Source organism: Dreissena polymorpha, chromosome 6, assembly GCF_020536995.1.
Source record: "Dreissena polymorpha isolate Duluth1 chromosome 6, UMN_Dpol_1.0, whole genome shotgun sequence".
Lineage (NCBI taxonomy): Eukaryota > Metazoa > Mollusca > Bivalvia > Myida > Dreissenidae > Dreissena > Dreissena polymorpha.
Window position 1 is genome coordinate 8779360 of NC_068360.1, and position 21182 is coordinate 8800541.

Below are 21182 nucleotides of genomic sequence, written 5' to 3' on the forward strand. Positions count from 1 at the left end.
ATTTGTCGTTGGACATTCCGTAATGAGCCCCGAAAGCAAAACTAATTCGAACTAATGGAGGATCTACACATTACAAATGCAATTCCTTATGGCAATTAGTAAGTTTTCAATCCTTATTGTCTTTCTGAGTCGTATTAAAAACAACGGTAGTGGATCCTGTACGGCTAGAAGGTGATTAAGGTAAATTTTGCATAATTTCGCGACCTGTCAAATTGTGTTCCAATCTGAACGCATCGGAGAGTGGGCTACACCACACCGTCTCTCTGATGTAGGTTACAATAAACTAAATCCTTTTGGAGTGCAATGCTATACTCTTTAAAAACCTGAACATCATTTATAAGAAGACACAATTCTCTGTGTGGGCACTTGCCATGACTTTATTTTGGAATTGTTCTTTGTGCATGTGGTAGGGAAAACATTGATGTTTAACAGAATTTCACTTATTTGCTTGAAGGTTAAAGACTACATGAGACTTTGACAGATGGCGGGAAACCCTCATCCACTGGTACGAACCCGGTAAATTGATGGCTTTAAAACAGTGACCGCTGATTCGCATCGAGTTCTTTCTTGCAAAACGCATGACCCCCCTTTTTTATTGTCTAAATCATTGCGGCTTGGAATGCTCTTTAAGAAAAGGTATGGTTATGGGGGTCTCTATGCGCAAAAGTTTGACTTTATTTTTTGTTGAAGTTATTGCTTTTACATTGAATTTGTGTAGGAAATCTTTTGGTATATTGTAACCAAAACTAGCTTCAGGTAAAAATGAGATATCATCTGCAAGTGCAAAATATGAATGGGAAAGCTGATTTTTGGTCATTTCTTAACAAAAGAGAAAAAAATAAATGCCTTAAATGCATGAATTCAGCTAATTTGACCTGGAATAGTTGTTTTTCAAGTTGACCCCCCACCCTGATATAGCCAAATAAGGATTAAATTGCTTTCCGACTTGAATTCAAAGGCATATTGGTTGACCGTGTAGCGTTAGTGTGCTACATGAAATCAGAATTCAACGCCAGGGACTCCGTGATCCAGTAACGCAACAATAGCTTGTGCATAAAGCATGAACATTCAAACAGAGCCCCATTTCACCGACATGGAATGGCGGACATTTTTACAGTTTGGACAGTGCAGCAGACACTTAATTGAGGCAGCCTTCATATTTAGTACAATCATGAACATAACAAGGTTTATTACTCCATTTTATTCATAGAAATACACTAAAAATATTTAAATGCCTAATTTTAGCCATTTTATATCTATTTTATATTGGGAATTTTGACTTTTTCAGGTAGAGGAATGTCTGCGACTAAGCCGAGGGCCACTGGATAAGGGTTGTTGATGGTAAAACAGGTAATAATACTAAATTAGTATCATGTACACAAGCAAATAAGCATATTTATTATGCTCAAGGTGTGAAATACTGTCATAATCAGGTTTGTGGTCACTCAAACCCTTGCCGTCATGCAATTCCCCGTGCAGTTTGTATGGATAGTTCCGCGTCCTGACACGTAAAGCTCGTGCTTTGTTGGCAGCAGAGGTTGGCACTTAACAGGTTTATCCTTGTTCCTAAGCATGTATGCAGTGCATCTAAGTTGATATGCTACTTGTAACCCTACAATTAGCTTGTGTTTGGTATTGTTTTCTCACAATATGCTTACAGTCATGGTCCCGGCTTGAAAGGATGTGGCGTCCGACTTAAACATAGGATTGTTGTAGCAAGTGTCCCCTTCATCATTTACCTTAGAGGGATCTTTTTGCCAAAATGTGGCACTTTTAGCAACCAGTTTAGTTTGTTATTTCGTACATGCTTCTCTCATTCAGTGATTTATGGGAAGTATTGACCTTATTTGCTTGTCTTTGCATACAAAGGTGACATGGATCAATGATATTTGTTGTGTTGAGAATTCTGCGGGAAGCTGTGTCCCCAGTAGATGTACTAGAAACCTCTTTCAGGAAGCCTGCATTGATCTGAGCTGCCTTTCTGCCCCTGTTACTTCATAGAACTTCATTTCTAAGCTTATAATGATCTCCAACATATATGTATCTTGTTCATTTTAACCTTTCCTTCCAGTCTAAACCCCCAAAATGAGCATTTTTGTCTTTCGCTCAGTTATAAACGCCCATTTTGACCAGATTACCACCATAAAAATAGTCAAAAGTACTTATTTTGCGCCCAAAATATGAAAGTGTGTATTCTCTTGAACCTCTGAATGACAGCTGGCAGTGCATATTGACCATCTGCTGCAGTTTAAAGGCACCCATGGCATTATATGCTAGAATATATCATTGGCGACTGGTAAATAAATGGGCTCCGAGTAACAAGGCGCTTTCAAGATTTCACACTTGTATTAGTGTGAAACAACAAGTTATAGGAAGCTTATTGACTTCTACACTTCAAAGTATCTTTGATCTCTCATTTTTGCTTATTTGTTGTTTGTCTTGGATGAAATTTGATTTTTTTGCTTTGAAATTGACATATGTGGGGGTATAAAAAAAACACACACACAAAAAGACATTATCAAAATTGCTTGGAGTGAAAATATCTAACAAGTTCATTCTTTCCCCACCCCGCATAAGCCCAAAGTGCCTGTCCATATGGTTTGTTTTTGGTATTTTGTTGCAGATATTGAGCACAACAGCTTTAAATCTTAAAGGGACATTTAAGCTTTAACAGGCCTTAAATCGCCTTCTTCGGACCGAAAACTCCCGCATGTGAAAATGTGATCTAAAATGGCCAAATGGACAGACAATCCAGCCAAACTTAATATATTGGTGCAATATGAATAGGAAGATAATAATATGCAAGAAAAACACATTTCATTCAGAACATATTTTTCCTTTAGGTTACAATATACTTAATCTTTTTGGAGTGCAATGCTATACTCTTTAGAAACCTGGGAGCCGTTTCATTAATGGTTGCAGTGCAGTTGCAGTTGCAGTTGCAAGTTGCAAGTTTTTCACATCGATTTGCAACTCTCGATTAAGTGCGTTTCATAAATGCGGTTGCAACTTTCAATAGGTTAAACGCCACTTATTCCGAAAATCGTGACGTCATTTACGCGCAAAACTGTCAGACGAACTGTAAACAAAAATGGCGTCGAGAAGTTGCAACTGGACACGGGAAGAGAACGACGTCCTAGTTGACGGTTATGTCATGTATCGTGACATTCTATTCGGAAAATTCTCCAATAAAAGTTACTAATGAAGAGAAGGAGAAGAAGTTTTCCGCTGTTTTAGAATCGTACGTATTGTTTTATGCATATTTATTTAGTTGACAGTTGTCAATTGGCCTCTGCGAAGATTTTGTGTAATTTTTGTTTAAGTGATGAGCCCAGTGGATTGCTTCAAATACAGTGCATTTATAGTTTGTTTGTTTAGAAGAATAAATGGTACTGTAAATTAATGAAAAGCAACATCTTGATGTAGGTCTATCTATGTGAAGGAATTTTTCTTATCTGCATCCGCGATAATGGATAAAATTGGTTCGACATAGCACGAGCCCTTATTAATTTTCGTGTATGTTCATGTAGGATTAATGCGGTCGGAGGTAACGGAAGGTCCATGGAGGAAATGAAGAATAAATGAAAAGATCTGAAGGTAAATGCTATTATTAACATTGAAGATAAATAGAACACTGTATCCTTATAAATAGTGTAAGAAAGTTTGCATGATAATTATGCCACAATTCTAAAAAGTATCATGTATGTAAATTACCCTTTTTCATTATAGTTTTGGCGTGGTTATTTTTTCAATTGTACTTTTTCATGGAATTGTTGATGTTATAGTCATATATAATAAAAATACTTTTTCGCAGTGTTGGACTGTAGCGAAGGCGAGAAAACACCGAAAGGAACAAAGGCAAACGGGAGGTGGGGATGCAGTTCCGGGACTGACTGCTGTTCAAGAAAAGGTTTGATATTTTTTATAAAATGTAAACAATAATATTCATATGCATACTTTCTTGCAAGCGTACAAATGCCAAAATAAGTCTTAATCCTTGTTTATTAAAAAACAATAAGATTAAACTACCATTGTGGACTTGTTGTTAACATACCTATAAATATATTATATTGAAAAGACTATACATGTCTGCTTGTTATTGTGAATGTTATTAAAACTTTAAAAAAAGGTCTTGTTCTTGGAGACAAGCTTTTAATAAATGTATAAATTTAGTTTCCTTTTTTCATCAAAATATTTTTATATTAAATCATTTGTACATTATTTAAACCTACATGTATTTTAGATATGTTGTATTTTGCAATGGTATGTTACCATTGTTAACATAATCCCATTTAAATATATATTTTTTGCCTTTATTTTGTAACAGGTACTCTCTTGTGTCCCCGACAATATCCTTAATGGACTAGAGGAAATGACACTGGTCCAATTGGTACATATTTTTCTGTTTAAATTTAAAGCTTCATTTTAAGAAATTTATTTTAAAGTTGAAATTATGTCATTTACTAGGTTACATATTTGCTGTTACAGTGGGCAAAGGAATCGTATGTTGGTGATAAGAAATTAAATTGTTATTTTCATTATCATTTCTATTTTGCAGAAACTTCTGAAAATGAAAGAAACAGTGCAACCGTGTCATCACTAGTGCAAGATGAAGGTACTGAACAGTTCATGTTTGTTGGCTTTAATGGTTTATTACATATATTGCAGGATAATAATGAATGAACAGTCCATCTAATACAAAATTTTGTTATGATTGATTTATCACCACAAATAAAGAATGAAATATATTTCAGATTTAACAAAAAGCAATATGAAATATATTTGCCGGAATATAGTGTCTCTTTATACAAATGAATGTATGATCTTTTAAAACCATTGCTTAAGTATGTCGCTTCAAAATACAGTCGTTTCTCAAAAATTCCTAATTCGCCCCTACTTTTCTCAAAATGGCTATCGATATGTTCTCAACTGTTTAGGAAAAATAATAATATTGCAGTAAAAAATTGATATTGATGCAAATGCTTATTTATTTCATAGAGGATATTGTATACACCCCTTTAAGAAAGAAGAAGAAAACCAATGCAGAAGGTGATTAATTGTTTTATTTTCATATACATGTTAAAAGTACTAGTATAATAAGGATTCTTCAAGTCTGTCAGTTCAATCCAGGCAAGTAGTATACATAGGAACAGCTACTTATTGAACAGTAATTGAAGAACCATGAAACAAAAAATGAAATAAAACAAATTTATGCAAGCAAACGCATACACTTAGTGACTTATCATGAATACATATTTACAAATATTGCCATAACTTGCTGGCTTTCTACATTCTAAACAACTATGAGAAATGCCAGTCCAATACTCTAAGATCTAAAAAGTGTATCTTCTTTGAGAAAATATTTAAGATAGTCATGGACAAAAAATGTTTGTCATGCAGTTTAAACATATTATTTGTTAAACAAATAATTGAGTGACAAAAGGGCAGTTAATGACAACTAGTTCAAATTGATATTTTGTAGAGTGCCAGTGTTCAGCTGAACTGTTGAATGTCCAGCGGCAGCTTCTTGCTGAATATACAAGGAGCAACGAGTTGAACGTGCAGCGGAATGAGTTTCTTGACAAAATCAGCACAAGTTTGTCAATTATTGCCAGTAAACATTATGCAGACAATTTTGTTTTTGAAATGTAACTGTTGTTAATATGTGTGTGCCTGTCAAATCAATGCTTAACTATTCAATTTATGTTAAAGATTTGATTTTATGAAAATATCATTAAATTTCTTTAACAGAGTAATTGTCTATTCACTTTTCACCAAAACATTTTTAATAAACTGAAAGAAAATGATGATTAATTTTATATACAAATATATATCATAGTTCTTTTTTTAATTTGATATAAAGTGCATTATTTTTTGTCTCATGTTATATGAAATAATTTGTTAAGTTCATTACATAAAATTACCATATTAAACACAGACATAATTTTTTTAGTAAATATTATAAACTTTTAAAAATCAAATTTATGTTCTTCACAGATATGGTTTCTAATTATCATAATTACTAAAATCACTTGACCTTGTCCTAACAAACAATTACCCCCTCCCATAATTCATTGGCCATATAGATTATTTTTCAATAGAAGCTTTAATTACACGTGATTTTGAGATAAATAAAGAATATATACATACACATATACTAGAAAGGCAGTAATTATACAGTTATTTGTGTGGTTAAGCTTTCATGCATGTATTTGCACGGGACACTATGTCAGCGCATCATGGCAATATATGATGAAGAAGAGGCCAATGATCCGACAGTCCATTTAAAACCAGTTTCATGTTGTCTAGGATCCCATGAGAGATATACAGGCCATACAGCAAGCTGTAAGTGACCTATGCCTAGATATCTCTCACATATGAACCAGTGTCTTATCAATTCACAAATTAATACACACACAAATGCCAATATTTGTAAATTAGGCATGGTTCATATGTGGGAGGTATCCAAGCCATACAGCAAGCTGTAAGTGACCTATGCCTGGATAACTCTCACATACAAACCACAGTCTAAAAGCAATGTACACATAATATTTAGTTCAGAGAAAATAGGTACCATATAACAAATATATTAAATGAGCCATGGTCCATATGTGAGAGATATCCAGGCCATACAGCAAGTTGTATGTGACCTATGCCTGGATATCTTTTACATATGAACAATAATATCCAATCAATCCACACAATAAAAATCAAAAATGAAAAATATTTATAATTTAGACATGGTTCATATGTGGGAGATATCAAGGCCATACAGCAAGCTGTAAGTGACCTATGCCTGGATATCTCTCACATATGAACCATCATATCCAATCAATCCACACAATAACAAACACAATGACAAATATTTATACATGAGACATGGTTCATATGCGGGAGATATCCAGGCCATACAGCAAGCTGTAAGTGACCTATGCCTGGATTTCTCTCATATATGAACCATCATATCCAATCAATCAACGTATTTGTACAAATTGATTGCGCACAGCCTGACCACCAAGGTTGTTGTCAGGTGCGTCCACTTCCAGATCATGGTCCTCCTCCATATCAAGTTCTGGTGGTTCTGGAAGACCGTTTTGCACGCACAGGTTGTGCAAGCGACAAAAAGCCATGAATACGCTTGCACATTTTTGTGGCTTGAATGGTAAAACACCACCGGTCTTGTGAAGGCATCTGTAATAAAATATTCAATTCATTTTTTATTTAAAGGTGAAAAAAACACGTGGGTCTTGCACTGCCTGATAATTGAGAACAATTACATCAGTACATTTGAAGAATCATTTTTAGTATGGAAGAATCCTTACTAAATAAGACATATTTAATCAAAATGTGTGATTTTGACCTTTGTGTTATTTAAGTATAAAAGGTGTCATAAATATGTCAAAATGCCAGTCAGAGATACATAACTTTGCATGCACCATCCCCTTATGAAAGTTAGTAAGTGTTGCAATTATGAAAGCAATAGCTTTGGTACTTTAGGAATAAAGTGAACCTAAACACAAAACTTAAACAAATTTTTCAATTTTTTAAATATAAAAAGGGGCCATAATTCTTACAAAATGCTTGATACAGTTGTCTACTCTTGTTTATAGATTGGGGTCATGTTGGTAAAGAAGTATGCAAAATATAAAAGCAATATGTCAAGGGACATAGAAAATATTAAAGGTGGTACGCTAACTTAAAACATAGATTTATCAATAATATGCATATTCTACGTGAAAATGGGGCAATAATTCTCACAAAATGCATGATACAGTTGCCTGATCTTGTTTATAGGTTAGGGTCATGCTGGTAAAGAAGTATGCAAAATATGAAATCAACATGTCAAGGGACATAGAAAATATTTGCGGTGGTACGCAAACTTTAACATTCAATGCCCACACAGACGCCGACGGCTGGTTCTTTAGCTCCACTATATATATTTCATATATGATAGTTGAGCTAAAAAGCATCTTTCATATACACATGGACCATTTTCTTACCACTTAGGATTATTGGTGTTGAATGTGAAGCACCCCCATATGATTGAGAACAACTATGGCAAGTTTCATGGCTCTTGCTCATAAAAGTCCCATGTAAATGGAGGTAAAGCTCTATGCTAATATTAAAAAGAGTTTTTTCAATATACAAAGCGCCATAACTTCCTTATTAACAGATGGTGTACAATCCCATTTGGTGTGCATTATCCTCGTATACATATTTATACTCATACCAGATCAGTATATCATGGTTAACAGACTGTGACCTGAGAGTGCAACATTGACTACCTAAAATGGTTGGATTTACAAAGGTGTAAATAATAATTAAATACTTCCGTCTACCTGAATCTAGACTTGAGTAGACGAAAGGTTCTCTCTATGCACAATCGACCTTGGCGATGACGTCTATTATACAGGTGTTCTTGCGGGGGGCGGTGATGGGTGTCAGCAGATACCTCTTGAGAGCATAACCACTGTCCCCAAGAAGTTATCAAGGTAATCCTGTGAATAATTTGGTAAAGAAAATCATCCCATGAATAGAGAAAGACATAAATACCGAGAAACATACAAGAAAACAGTCCAAACAGCTTCTTAGGGACAAAGTATGACTAAATAATATGTATAATACAGAAAATACGTAAACAATGTCTGTTTGACTAAGGCAGCCTGCAGGGATGGAAATTAGTGGTTGCGCGTGAGCCAAGGGCCAGTACGTGTTGGCCTGGGCAACTCAACATTTAATGAAATCGGTGACTGTTAGTTAATCATTAGTTTAATAAAATTCAATTATCAAAGCTAATGAAATGATTTTACTCAGACTTATATAAGGACATAATACAGTCAGACATATAAACACAGAAAGTTGGTCAATTAAGCAATGCTGTTGTTGAGTTATCTTTTAATTATGTGTATTTTAAAGACAGTCTTATTGTAGACACATGACACTACATGTACACTGTACTGGGCTCGTTAGTCTTTAGCTGGGCAACAAAAACACTAAATATGGTTGCCCATGTGGGCAACCAACTGTAAACTGTTAGTTTCTATCCCTACCTGCCAGGGATACTCACTCAAAAGAGAAGTTTCTTCAGACATATTAATTGGCTTTGAAAACAATTTAATCATAATAGCATCATGTACAGTATGTTAATTACTACTCACTGGCATTTGTGAACAAATCTTTTTTTAAGTGAAAATTCCTTCTTAGTTTTTACCTTCAACCGGGAATTCTCAAATATTGCTGCATCATGGGTAGAACCCGGCCAACGAGCAACAACATCCAGGAATCTGTTAAATTGCGAAAACAATAATAACGAGAGCTGCATTTACCATGATTTTATATATTCAATGAACAAATGGTTTTCAAATGTTCATGCTAGAAGGCAAAATATAATTGTAATCAGATGTGGACACCTGTGTAATGAACAAACTTTTTGCATTTGATGTACATATTTTAAACATTAAGTTCATAACAAACTGTAATTTTTTACGTTTATTGGCAATTGGGTTCTTTCGTATGATGTTCCAAAATTATAATTTAAACTTCACAATCTATACAAATGGTTGACTTTAAGATTTTATCTTACAACTGCCGTGGCCTTAACGACTATAAACAACGTAATGATGTATTAAACTATTTGAAAAACCAAAAAGCAAATGCATATTGTTTACAAGATTGTCACTTTACTCCATCAATAGAAAAACAGGTATCTATTCAGTGGGATGGGGATTGTTATTTCAGTCATGGTACTTCTAACTCTAGAGGGGTTTGCATTTTGTTTAAAAAGAATACAGCAGTAACAATTCATGCCACCATAACAGATCAAACTGGAAATTACTTACTCTTGGATTTAACATTTGATACAAAAAGATTTACTCTATGTACTGCATATGGACCCAATACTGATAAACCAGATTTTTATGCTGAGCTTTTTTCTAAAATTGACATATTCGGAAATGACACTTATGTCATATGTGGGGATTTTTTTAATCTTGTACAAGATACTAAACTAGATTATTCAAATTATAAAAACCTAGATAACAACAAAGTCAAGAGAATTTTTATATAATATTATAAATGATAGAAGCTTAATAGATACATTTAGATTAATCAATGGTGATGTTAACCAATATACATGGAGAAAACCAAATACTCTTCAGCAAGCCAGACTAGATTTCTTCCTTGTCACTAGCAATCTTGTGCAGCATATAAGACAATCTGAAATTAAAGCTAGCTACAAATCTGACCATTCAGTTATAACTTTAGATTTAAATCTCTGTGAAGTTACCCATGGTAAAGGACTCTGGAAGTTCAACAATTCATTATTATATGATGAAGAATATCTAAATATTATTAAATCAAAAATTGAAGAAATTAAAAAACAGTATTGCCTACCTGTTTATAATACAGAATTACTTAATACTATTGATGATAACTTGTTGCAATTTACTATAAATGATCAACTATTTTTAGAAACTCTTCTAATGGAAATTAGAGGCAAAACAATATCTTTTTCATCTTACAAGTGTAAACAGAGGAACGATAGGGAATCTTTTCTTTTAAAACAAATTGAAACATTTGAAAAAAATATTAATGAAACGAACATTGATGCGCTAAATTTACTGCAACAGGAACTATCAAATATACGTGAAACTAAATTAAAGGGATCATGCATACGATCAAAAGCAAAATGGATAGATGATGGTGAAAAACCTACAAAATATTTTTGTAATTTTGAAAAACAACATTCATCTAGTAAAACTATTCCTTATATTATAAACAATGATGGCAAAAATGTGTATGATCAAAATGAAATTTTAACCGAAGCTGCTAAATATTACAAAACTTTATATACAGAAACAATAACAAATGAAACCAATAGTAATTCTGACATCTTTAATGAGCTAGAACAATATCAAATAATTAAACTAAGTAATGAGGAATCTCAGACATTAGAAGGCTTGCTGACAATTGAAGAAATCTCTGCTACACTAAAAAATATGAAAAATGAGAAGAGCCCAGGCTCAGATGGCTTCACAACAGAGTTTTTCAAAATTTTCTGGAAGGATCTTAAATTTTTTATTCTCAGAAGTCTAAATTATGCCTTCATCTCAGGATCCTTATCAATAACACAAAAACAGGGAATCATAACATGCATACCAAAAGAAAACAAACCAATACAATTCTTACAAAATCTTAGACCTTTAACACTTTAAATGTTGTTTATAAGATAGCCTCAGGTACAATTGCAAACAGATTAAAGACTGTTCTGGATAAACTTATTTCCAAAGACCAAACTGGCTTTAATAAAGGCAGATATATTGGAGAAAACACAAGACTACTACACGATATTTTACAATACACAGAAGATAACAAAATACCTGGACTTTTAATGACATTGGACTTTGAAAAGGCCTTCGATACACTCTCCTTTAATTTTATTGAAAAAACCTTACTTCATTTTAATTTTGGTACTACGCTCAGAAAATGGGTCCGTCTGTTCTTATATAACACCATGACAACTATTCAGATTAATGGGTATCTATCAGATTTCATAAGAATTGAAAGAGGATGCCGTCAAGGAGACCCAATCAGCTCATATATCTTTATTTTAAGCGCAGACATTTTGGCTATTCTAATTCGAAACTCAAAAAACATAAAAGGAATTAAAATAGAAAATGTTGAATATAAGATATCTCAATTTGCAGATGACACCTCTCTTTTGTTAGATGGTTCTGATATCTCACTTAATGCTGTTTTGCAGTTATTACATAATTTTGCTTCAGAGTCTGGATTGAAAATAAACTTTGACAAAACAAATTTGATATGGATAGGTTCAAACAAATATAGCACTCACTCAATTAAAACTAAGTACAAATTTCAGTGGGGCACAACAAATTTTAAAGTTTTAGGCATTATATTTGATGTAGATTTAAAGGAAATGGTTGAGTTGAATTTCAAAAACAAAATAGCAAGTTTACAAAGTGTAATAAAATTTTGGAAAAGAAGATATCTTACACCATTAGGAATGATAATCATAGTTAAAACATTGTTGCTTCCCCTTTTTACACACGTATTTATTTCCCTTCCTAGCCCAGGATCCAATATTTTGAAACAAATACAAAATTGTTTTAACAACTTCATATGGGATGGAACTAATAAAATTAAGCATTATATACTTATAAAATCTTATGAAGATGGAGGGCTCAATATGATTAATGTTTACTCATTTGAAAAAAGTATGAAGCTAACATGGATAAAAAAATTAGTAACATGTACAGGAAAATGTTTTCAACTTGTGTATTCACTGTTTGATGTTCAAAAAATGATAAATGTGGGAAATGCTTATATAGACAAAATTGTTGAAAATCTCACAAACTCTTTCTGGAAGGATGTTCTGAAATATTATAGAATGTACATAAACAAAATTAAAATAAGAAAACCTGATGATGTACTTGACATGCCACTTTTTTATAACAACAGCTTAAAGATCGGTGATAATAGTTTTTATGAAAAAAGTATGTATGAACGTGGCATACGATTTATAAGAGACATATTATGTACCTCTGGACAATTCAAGTCTAAGCAAGAAATTGAAGCTTGTACATGTAAACATATCAATTTTTTATTCTACGAAGGGCTAAAAAGATCTGTAGCAAATTTCATAAAAAACTCAGGTTTTGCATCTGTAAAAGCAACATCCAATGATGGAGCTTATATTCCTTGGTACCTTAAATTTGTTTTTGCCCAGAAACAAAATAAACTAGTATACGAAACTTTTATTTCAAACACTGAAAAACCTTCAAGTGAAACAAAATGGAATGCAATTTTTAATAATATTGACTGGAAGTATGTGTACAGCTTTGTTTTTGAAATAACCAGAGACACATATTTACAATGGTTACATACTAGAATAATACATAGAATTTTAGGTACTAAATATCTTCTTTTTAAAATTAAAATTGTTGATGATAATAAATGTACTTTTTGTAATCAAAATGAGGAAACTTTAACTCACCTTTTCTGGGGTTGTGAGCACATCCAAAAAATTGTTCAACATGTCTCGAACGTATTGAATATAAATAATGTCAATATGCCTTCACTCTCTTGCCAAGACATGATTCTAGGAATTTGTATGGAAAAAATGAATCCTATCAATATATTGCTTCTTGGAATTAAAAAATATGTCTTCATGTGTAAACAAACAAACAAAATCCCCAATGTTCCAGGACTTAAGAGAAGTCTACTTTTATCATGGGATATCCAAAAGCAGACAACTATTCAAAATAATGAATTCCCTAATTGGTCAGTTGTAAGATTACTCATAGAATGAACCCAAGCCAATATATTTCATTGTTACAAAATATGTACAAGTAAACATTTTTTTAGTACACTGGTGACATGCCATTTTTTCTTCAAATTTATTTAATTTTTGTATTTTCATATACATTAATCTGTATTAACCTCACAGATAGATAAAAATTATATGTGTTATTTGCGCATGTCCTTTTTTTATAATACTTGTATTATAATGTAATGAATTCGTGTATGATTTTTTGCAATGTATATGTATATCTATATATATTAATCTTGAGCTACTAACACAATCTTTTGTAAGGTATGGAGCAGGATGGCCTCGACCTGCACATACCTATGGACGAGGTTAATAAAGACTATATATATAAAAAAAAAATTGTTATCAAGCAAAATCAGATATTACTGACCCTAAATTAACTGACATTGGTAATTACACAGTCAAAAATGATTGTGATTTTACACGTTTAACACACCAAAATGAAACGAAGTGACATGTGTCAGAAAATGTCCAGTAACATTATATGTACCAATAAATTTTAAAACGTCACTCAGGGGCGGATCCAGGAATTTTTTGGGGGGGCGGGGGGGGGGCGGTGGCAGGATAATGAAGGCTCCTGCTAGGGGTCCAGGGAGACGAAGCTACCCGGAAGGTCCACTATTTTAATTATTTTGAACGCTTTGACAACCACTGCTAGAAAATGCAGCAACAAGAGAATCAATGTGCATAAAGAGGGATACATCAGATTCGCAAAGTTGGAAATGAAAAGCGGGGCGACACAGACTGATAAGTGGGAAATCTTGCCTACGAAAAAAAGAAAATTAGTTTAAATAGGTGATTTATGTCTATTTAAGTGTGAAATAAGTTATGTCTAGTTAAGTGTGAAACATCAAATGAATGATTTAACTTTAGCAATTTAAGGTTTGGGCGTATGCAGCATCCGCCCCGAAATGGATTCGCCTATGTCACTGAGTACCGCTTTTATTTATATTAAGCAACTGAATATTTTGAAGGCTGGGACATCTAATGCCTCTGAAATATTTAAGGGATATATACTCGCATTGATTAAATAGTTATTTTAACTTGATAACCTTGTCAGTTCATTTCAAATTAGGATTTTCAATGCCTTTGTCCATTTAAGAAAATGAAACCTTACAAAATATCTTACTTCAAGTCTGGTGAGGAGACCGCCTGACAATTTAGGGCATGAAACCCTTTTCGGCACATGTACACCTCTTTGTTTTCTGATGGTGTCACTATTGGTACCAAAGTGCCATCAATCACACCCACAATATTCGGCAGCGAACACTTTCGGTAAAAGTCACGTTTCACCTGGAGCAAAACTCTGAGGCTGCGTGGGAAATCTGGAATTGTAAAATGTTCAGACTTGTTTAATACAATTAAAATATGTATTTGAAAATAAAAAAGTAATAAAAAATGTATTTTTGAAAATAAAACTTAAATGTTTTACATACAATTACATAATTGTCTTTAATAACAACTGGGCAATATCTAGAATAATTTTCCTTCAAAATTACCTTTACAGCATTATATTGTATTATAACATTGCTGAAAAATGACAAAGACAATTATTAACAGTGATGTGCTACCTTATACAATGAATTAAATGCTATTTTAGCAGTGATTCACCTAGTAGTAAATGAGCTTTAGAAAAAAAGTAATTAAAAAATAACAGTGCATAATATCCTCATTTCACTCCCACATCAATTATTCCACTAATTTACAGTCAAACTTACAGGTAGCTCACTTAATACTTACTTAGTACAACTAATACCAATACTTTTATAATATTATAGTATAAGATTACATACAGAACATATACTTTCAATTACTTTTAAACAAATTAACTGTAATCAAAATAAAAACGAAAGTTTATAAGACACATCATCCAATTAGGTGCAAGATTTGACAAGCATTTTCACAATCTGACAGACATTATTAAAGCACACTTTATTTTTTTCACATTCTTTTTCATCCAATTGTCTAAAAGCGGCAAAGTTCATGCCATACATATGTTGTCTGAGTTATAAAACATACCTAGGGCAATCAGACATAGATTGATGTACATGTTGAAGTTATTTAAACAATCAAACAAGTTTAATGTAAATCAACAAATAGCAATTATATAAAACTCTATTTCTTACCTTATATTGTCAATATTTGCATTTATACTATTGACAACTCTGCCAATTACTCTGCACACAGTGCTTCTGCTTACACCATGAGTGTCTGCGACTTCACTATAGAAGGCCCCTTTTGCCAAGTACCTCAGACTCAACAGCAGCTGAAAATGTAAACAATATTGCCTAGGACACATCATAAAGAAAATTAAAAAACAACAACAAAAGAATGAGTCATCATGCAGAATAAGTAAGTACTGATAGTATGCACATTGTCGAAACCAATATATGTGTTTCTGGGAAAAACATGGCAGGTTTTTTTGGTACTGAAGTAATTTCAATTTCATAACGGTTGACATTGAATAATCAATTTCTAATATAGAATCGATAAATTAAATAGAAAAAAACTTCCTTTGCTTGATCCACACTGCATATTCTTCGAGATATGAATTAATACAGTCGATTTTCGGTCAAAACTATTTAATTTAATAGCAATTAAATCCATCGGCATCTCTACACCGGAAGTTGTTACCGGATGTTCATACATGTACAACATATGAAATTTGGGTCAGGTTATTCACTAATATAAAAGGAAACAGATTGATGCATAAATTTTCGAGAAAAAACTTGCCTGTGTGTCAGGAGGTATGGAGTGTCCTCTCTGAGTCCCGCGGGATAAATCCTGTCCAACTATTTCGAGCGATTCTTGTGCCGTACCGCGGTCAACCCGATACCTTGAGACAAAATCCATGTCGCGGACATTCGCGAATTGAATACGAGGACAGAATTCGCTTGCATTTCGCCGATTTCGTCTCTGTAATCTTACATACGCGTCAATTTCGGCCATTTTGACTACCATCTGCACCACCTTACAGGCAGTTGCAAACGCCCAATACAAATTTGCAACCAGCAGGTGCACGTTGCAACTGCAACTTTTTAATGAAACGGACACAAGGTTGCAAGTTGCAATTATTAGCAAAATTGCAACTGCAACTGCGCTGCAACAGTTAATGAAACGGCCCCCTGAACATCATTTATAAGAAGACACTATTCTCTGTGTGGGCACTTGCCATGACTTTATTTTGGAATTGTTCTTTGTGTATGTGGTAGGAAAAACATTGATGTTTAACAGAAATTCACTCATTTGCTTGAAGGTTAAAGACTACATGAGACTTTGACATATGGCGGGAAACCCTCATCCACTGGTACGAACCCGGTAAATTGATGGCTGTAAAAGAGTGACCGCTGATTCGCATCGAGTTCTTTCTTGCAAAACGCATGACCCCCCTTTTTATTGTCTAAATCATTGCGGCTTGGAATGCTCTTTAAGAAAAGGTGTGGTTATGGTGGTCTCTATGCGCAAATGTTTGACTTTATTTTTTGTTGAAGTTATTGCTTTTACATTGAATTTGTGTAGGAAATCTTTTGGTATATTGTAACCTAAACTAGCCCAGGTAAGAATGAGATATCATCTGCAAGTGCAAAATATGAAGGGGAGCTGATTTTTGGTCATTTCTTAACAAAAGAGAAGAAAATAAGTGCCTTAAATGCATGAATTCAGATAATTTGACCTGGAATAGTTGTTTTTCAAGTTGACCCCCCACCCTGATATAGCCAAATAAGGATTAAATTGCTTTCCGACTTTAATTCAAAGGCATATTGGTTGACCGTGTAGCGTTAGTGTGCTACATGAAATCAGAATTCAACGCCAGGGACTCCGTGATCCAGTAACGCAACAATAGCTTGTGCGTAAAGCATGAACATTCAATCAGAGCCCCATTTCACCGACATGGAATGGCGGACATTTTTACAGTTTGGACAGCGCAGCAGACACTTAATTGAGGCAGCTTTCATATTTAGTACAATCATGAACATAACAAGGTTTATTACTCCATATTATTCATAGAAATACACTAAAAATACTTAAATGCATGTTTTTAGCCATTTTATATCTATTTTATATTGGGAATTTTGACTTTTTCAGGTAGAGGAATGTCTGCGACAAAGCCGAGGGCCACTGGATAAGGGTTGTTGATGGTAAAACAGGTAATAATACTAAATAAGTATCATGTACACAAGCAAATAAGCATATTTATGATGCTTAAGGTGTGAAATACTGTCATAATCAGGTTTGTGGTCACTCAAACTCTTGCCGTCATGCAATTCCCCGAGCAGTTTGTATGGATAGTTCCGCGTCCTGACACGTAAAGCTCGTGCTTTGTTGGCAGCAGAAGTTGGCACTTAACAGGGTTATCCTTGTTCCTAAGCATGTATGCAGTGCATCTGAGTTGATATGCTACTTGTAACCCTTCAATTAGCTTGTATTTGGTATTGTTTTCTCACAATATGCTTTCATCATGGTCCCGGCTTGAAAGGATGTGGCGTCCGACTTAAACATAGGATTGTTGTAGCAAGTGTCCCCTTCATCATTTACCTTAGAGGGATCTTTTTGCCAGAATGTGGCACTTTCATCAACCAGTTTTGTTTTTTATTTGGTACATGCTTCTCTCGTTCAGTGATTTATGGGAAGTATTGACCTTATTTGCTTGTCTTTGCATACAAAGGTGACATGGATCAATGATATTTGTTGTGTTGAGAATTCTGCGGAAGCTGTGTCCCCAGAAGATGTACTAGAAACCTCTTTCAGGAAGCCTGCATTGATCTGAGCTGCCTTTCTGCCCTTGTTACTTCATAGAACTTCATTTCTAAGCTTATAATGCTCTCCAACATGTATGTATCGTGTTCATTTTAACCATTCCTTCCAGTCTAAACCCCCAAAATGAGCATTTTTGTCTTTCGCTCAGTTATAAACGCCCATTTTGACCAGATTACCACCATAAAAATAGTCAAAAGTACTAATTGTGCGCCCAAAATATGAAAGTGTGTATTCTCTTGAACCTCTGAATGACAGCTGGCAGTGCATATTGACCATCTGCTGCAGTTTAAAGGCACCCATGGCATTATATGCTAGAATATATCATTGGCGACTGGTAAATAAATGGGCTCCGAGTAACAAGGCGCTTTCAAGATTTCACACTTTTATTAGTGTGAAACAACAAGTTATAGGAAGCTTATTGTTTTCTACACTTCAAAGTATCTTTGATCTCTCATTTTTGCTTATTTGTTGTTTTTCTTGGATGAAATTGGAATTTTTTGCTTTGAAATTGACATTTGTGGGGAAATTTAAAAAAAAACACACACAAAAAAGACATTATCAAAATTGCTTGGAGTGAAAATATCTAACAAGTTCATTCTTTCCCCACCCCGCATAAGCCCCACGTGCCTGTCCATATGGTTTGTTTTGGTATTTTGTTGCAGATATTGAACACAACAGCTTTAAATCTTAAAGGGACATTTAAGCTTTAACAGGCCTTAAATCGCCTTCTTCGGACCGAAAACACCCGCATGTGAAAATGTGATCTAAAATGGCCAAATGGACAGATAATCCAGCCAAACTTAATATATTGGTGCAATATGAATATGAAGATAATAATATGCAAGAAAAACACATTTCATTCAGAACATATTTTTCCTTTAGGTTACAATATACTAAATCTTTTTGGAGTGCAATGCTATACTCTTTAAAAACCTGAACATCATTTATAAGAAGACACAATTCTCTGTGTGGGCACTTGCCATGACTTTATTTTGGAATTGTTCTTTGTGCATGTGGTAGGGAAAACATTGGTGTTTAACAGAAATTCACTCATTTGCTTGAAGGTTAAAGACTACATGAGACTTTGACGAATGGCGGGAAACCCTCATCCACTGGTACGAACCCGGTAAATTGATGGCTGTAAAACAGTGACCGCTGATTCGCATCGAGTTCTTTCTTGCAAAACGCATGACCCCCTTTTTTATTGTCTAAATCATTGCGGCTTGGAATGCTCTTTAAGAAAAGGTATGGTTATGGTGGTCTCTATGCGCAAAAGTTTGACTTTATTTTTTGTTGAAGTTATTGCTTTTACATTGAATTTGTGTAGGAAATCTTTTGGTATATTGTAACCTAAACTAGCTTCAGGTAAAAATGTGATATCATCTGCAAGTGCAAAATATGAATGGGAAAGCTGATTTTTGGTCATTTCTTAACAAAAGAGAAGAAAATAGTTGCCTTAAATGCATGAATTCAGATAATTTGACCTGGAATAGTTGTTTTTCAAGTTGACCCCCCACCCTGATATAGCCAAATAAGGATTAAATTGCTTTCCGACTTGAATTCAAAGGCATATTGGTTGACCGTGTAGCATTAGTGTGCTACATGGAGTCAGAATTCAACGCCAGGGACTCCGTAATCCAGTAACGCAACAATAGTTTGTGCATAAAGCATGAACATTCAAACAGAGCCCCATTTTACCGACATGGAATGGCGGACATTTTTACAGTTTGGACAGTGCAGCAGACACTTAATTGAGGCAGCTTTCATATTTAGTACAATCATGAACATAACAAGGTTTATTACTCCATATTATTCATTGAAATACACTAAAAATACTTAAATGCATGTTTTTAGCCATTTTATATCTATTTTATATTGGGAATTTTGACTTTTTCAGGTAGAGGAATGTCTGCGACAAAGCCGAGGGCCACTGGATAAGGGTTGTTGATGGTAAAACAGGTAATAATACTAAATTAGTATCATGTACACAAGCAAATAAGCATATTTATGATGCTTAAGGTGTGAAATACTGTCATAATCAGGTTTGTGGTCACTCAAACTCTTGCCGTCATGCAATTCCCCGTGCAGTTTGTATGGATAGTTCCGCGTCCTGACACGTAAAGCTCGTGCTTTGTTGGCAGCAGAAGTTGGCAATTAACAGGTTTATCCTTGTTCCTAAGCATGTATGCTGTGCATCTGAGTTGATATACTACTTGTAACCCTTCAATTAGCTTGTGTTTGGTATTGTTTTCTCACAATATGCTTACAGTCATGGTCCCGGCTTGAAAGGATGTGGCGTCCGACTTAAACATAGGATTGTTGTAGCAAGTGTCCCCTTCATCATTTACCTTAGAGGGATCTTTTTGCCAAAATGTGGCACTTTCAGCAACCAGTTTAGTTTGTTATTTGGTACATGCTTCTCTCGTTCAGTGATTTATGGGAAGTATTGACCTTATTTGCTTGTCTTTGCATACAAAGGTGACATGGATCAATGATATTTGTTGTGTTGAGAATTCTGCGGGAAGCTGTGTCCCCAGAAGATGTACTAGAAACCTCTTTCAGGAAGCCTGCATTGATCTGAGCTGCCTTTCTGCCCCTGTTACTTCATAGAACTTCATTTCTAAGCTTATAATGCTCTCCAACATATATGTATCTTGTTCATTTTAACCTTTCCTTCTAGTCTACACCCCCAAAAATGAGCATTTTTGTCTTTCGCTCAGTTATATACGCCCAATTTGACCATATTACCACCATAAAAATAGTCAAAAGTACTTATTTTGCGCCCAAAATATGAAAGTGTGTATTCTCTTCAACCTCTGAATGACAGCTGGCAGTGCATATTGACCATCTGCTGCAGTTTAAAGGCACCCATGGCATTATATGCTAGAATATATCATTGGCGACTGGTAAATAAATGGGCTCCGAGTAACAAGGCGCTTTCAAGATTTCACACTTTTATTAGTGTGAAACAACAAGTTGTAGGAAGCTTATTGATTTCTACACTTCAAAGTATCTTTGATCTATCATTTTTGCTTATTTGTTGTTTGTCTTGGATGAAATTGGAATTAATTTT

At 34.2% G+C, this 21182-nt stretch overlaps 3 long non-coding RNA genes across 3 annotated transcripts; 2 read left to right on the forward strand and 1 right to left on the reverse strand.

The window, feature by feature from the left end:
- The first annotated feature begins 338 nt into the window (after positions 1–338).
- On the forward strand, positions 339–20071 carry LOC127836349 (uncharacterized). The gene is made up of 4 exons (XR_008028726.1): positions 339–516; positions 1289–1350; positions 17438–17499; positions 20007–20071. It is a non-coding gene; the product is annotated as an uncharacterized LOC127836349 (long non-coding RNA).
- On the forward strand, positions 2901–5763 carry LOC127836347 (uncharacterized). The gene is made up of 7 exons (XR_008028724.1): positions 2901–3241; positions 3531–3597; positions 3815–3910; positions 4328–4390; positions 4559–4615; positions 4999–5049; positions 5483–5763. It is a non-coding gene; the product is annotated as an uncharacterized LOC127836347 (long non-coding RNA).
- Positions 5047–8423, reverse strand: LOC127836348 (uncharacterized). Its single transcript, XR_008028725.1, has 2 exons — positions 8340–8423; positions 5047–7191 (listed from the first exon to the last, which is right to left on the reverse strand). It is a non-coding gene; the product is annotated as an uncharacterized LOC127836348 (long non-coding RNA).
- Positions 20072–21182: the final 1111 nt, after the last annotated feature.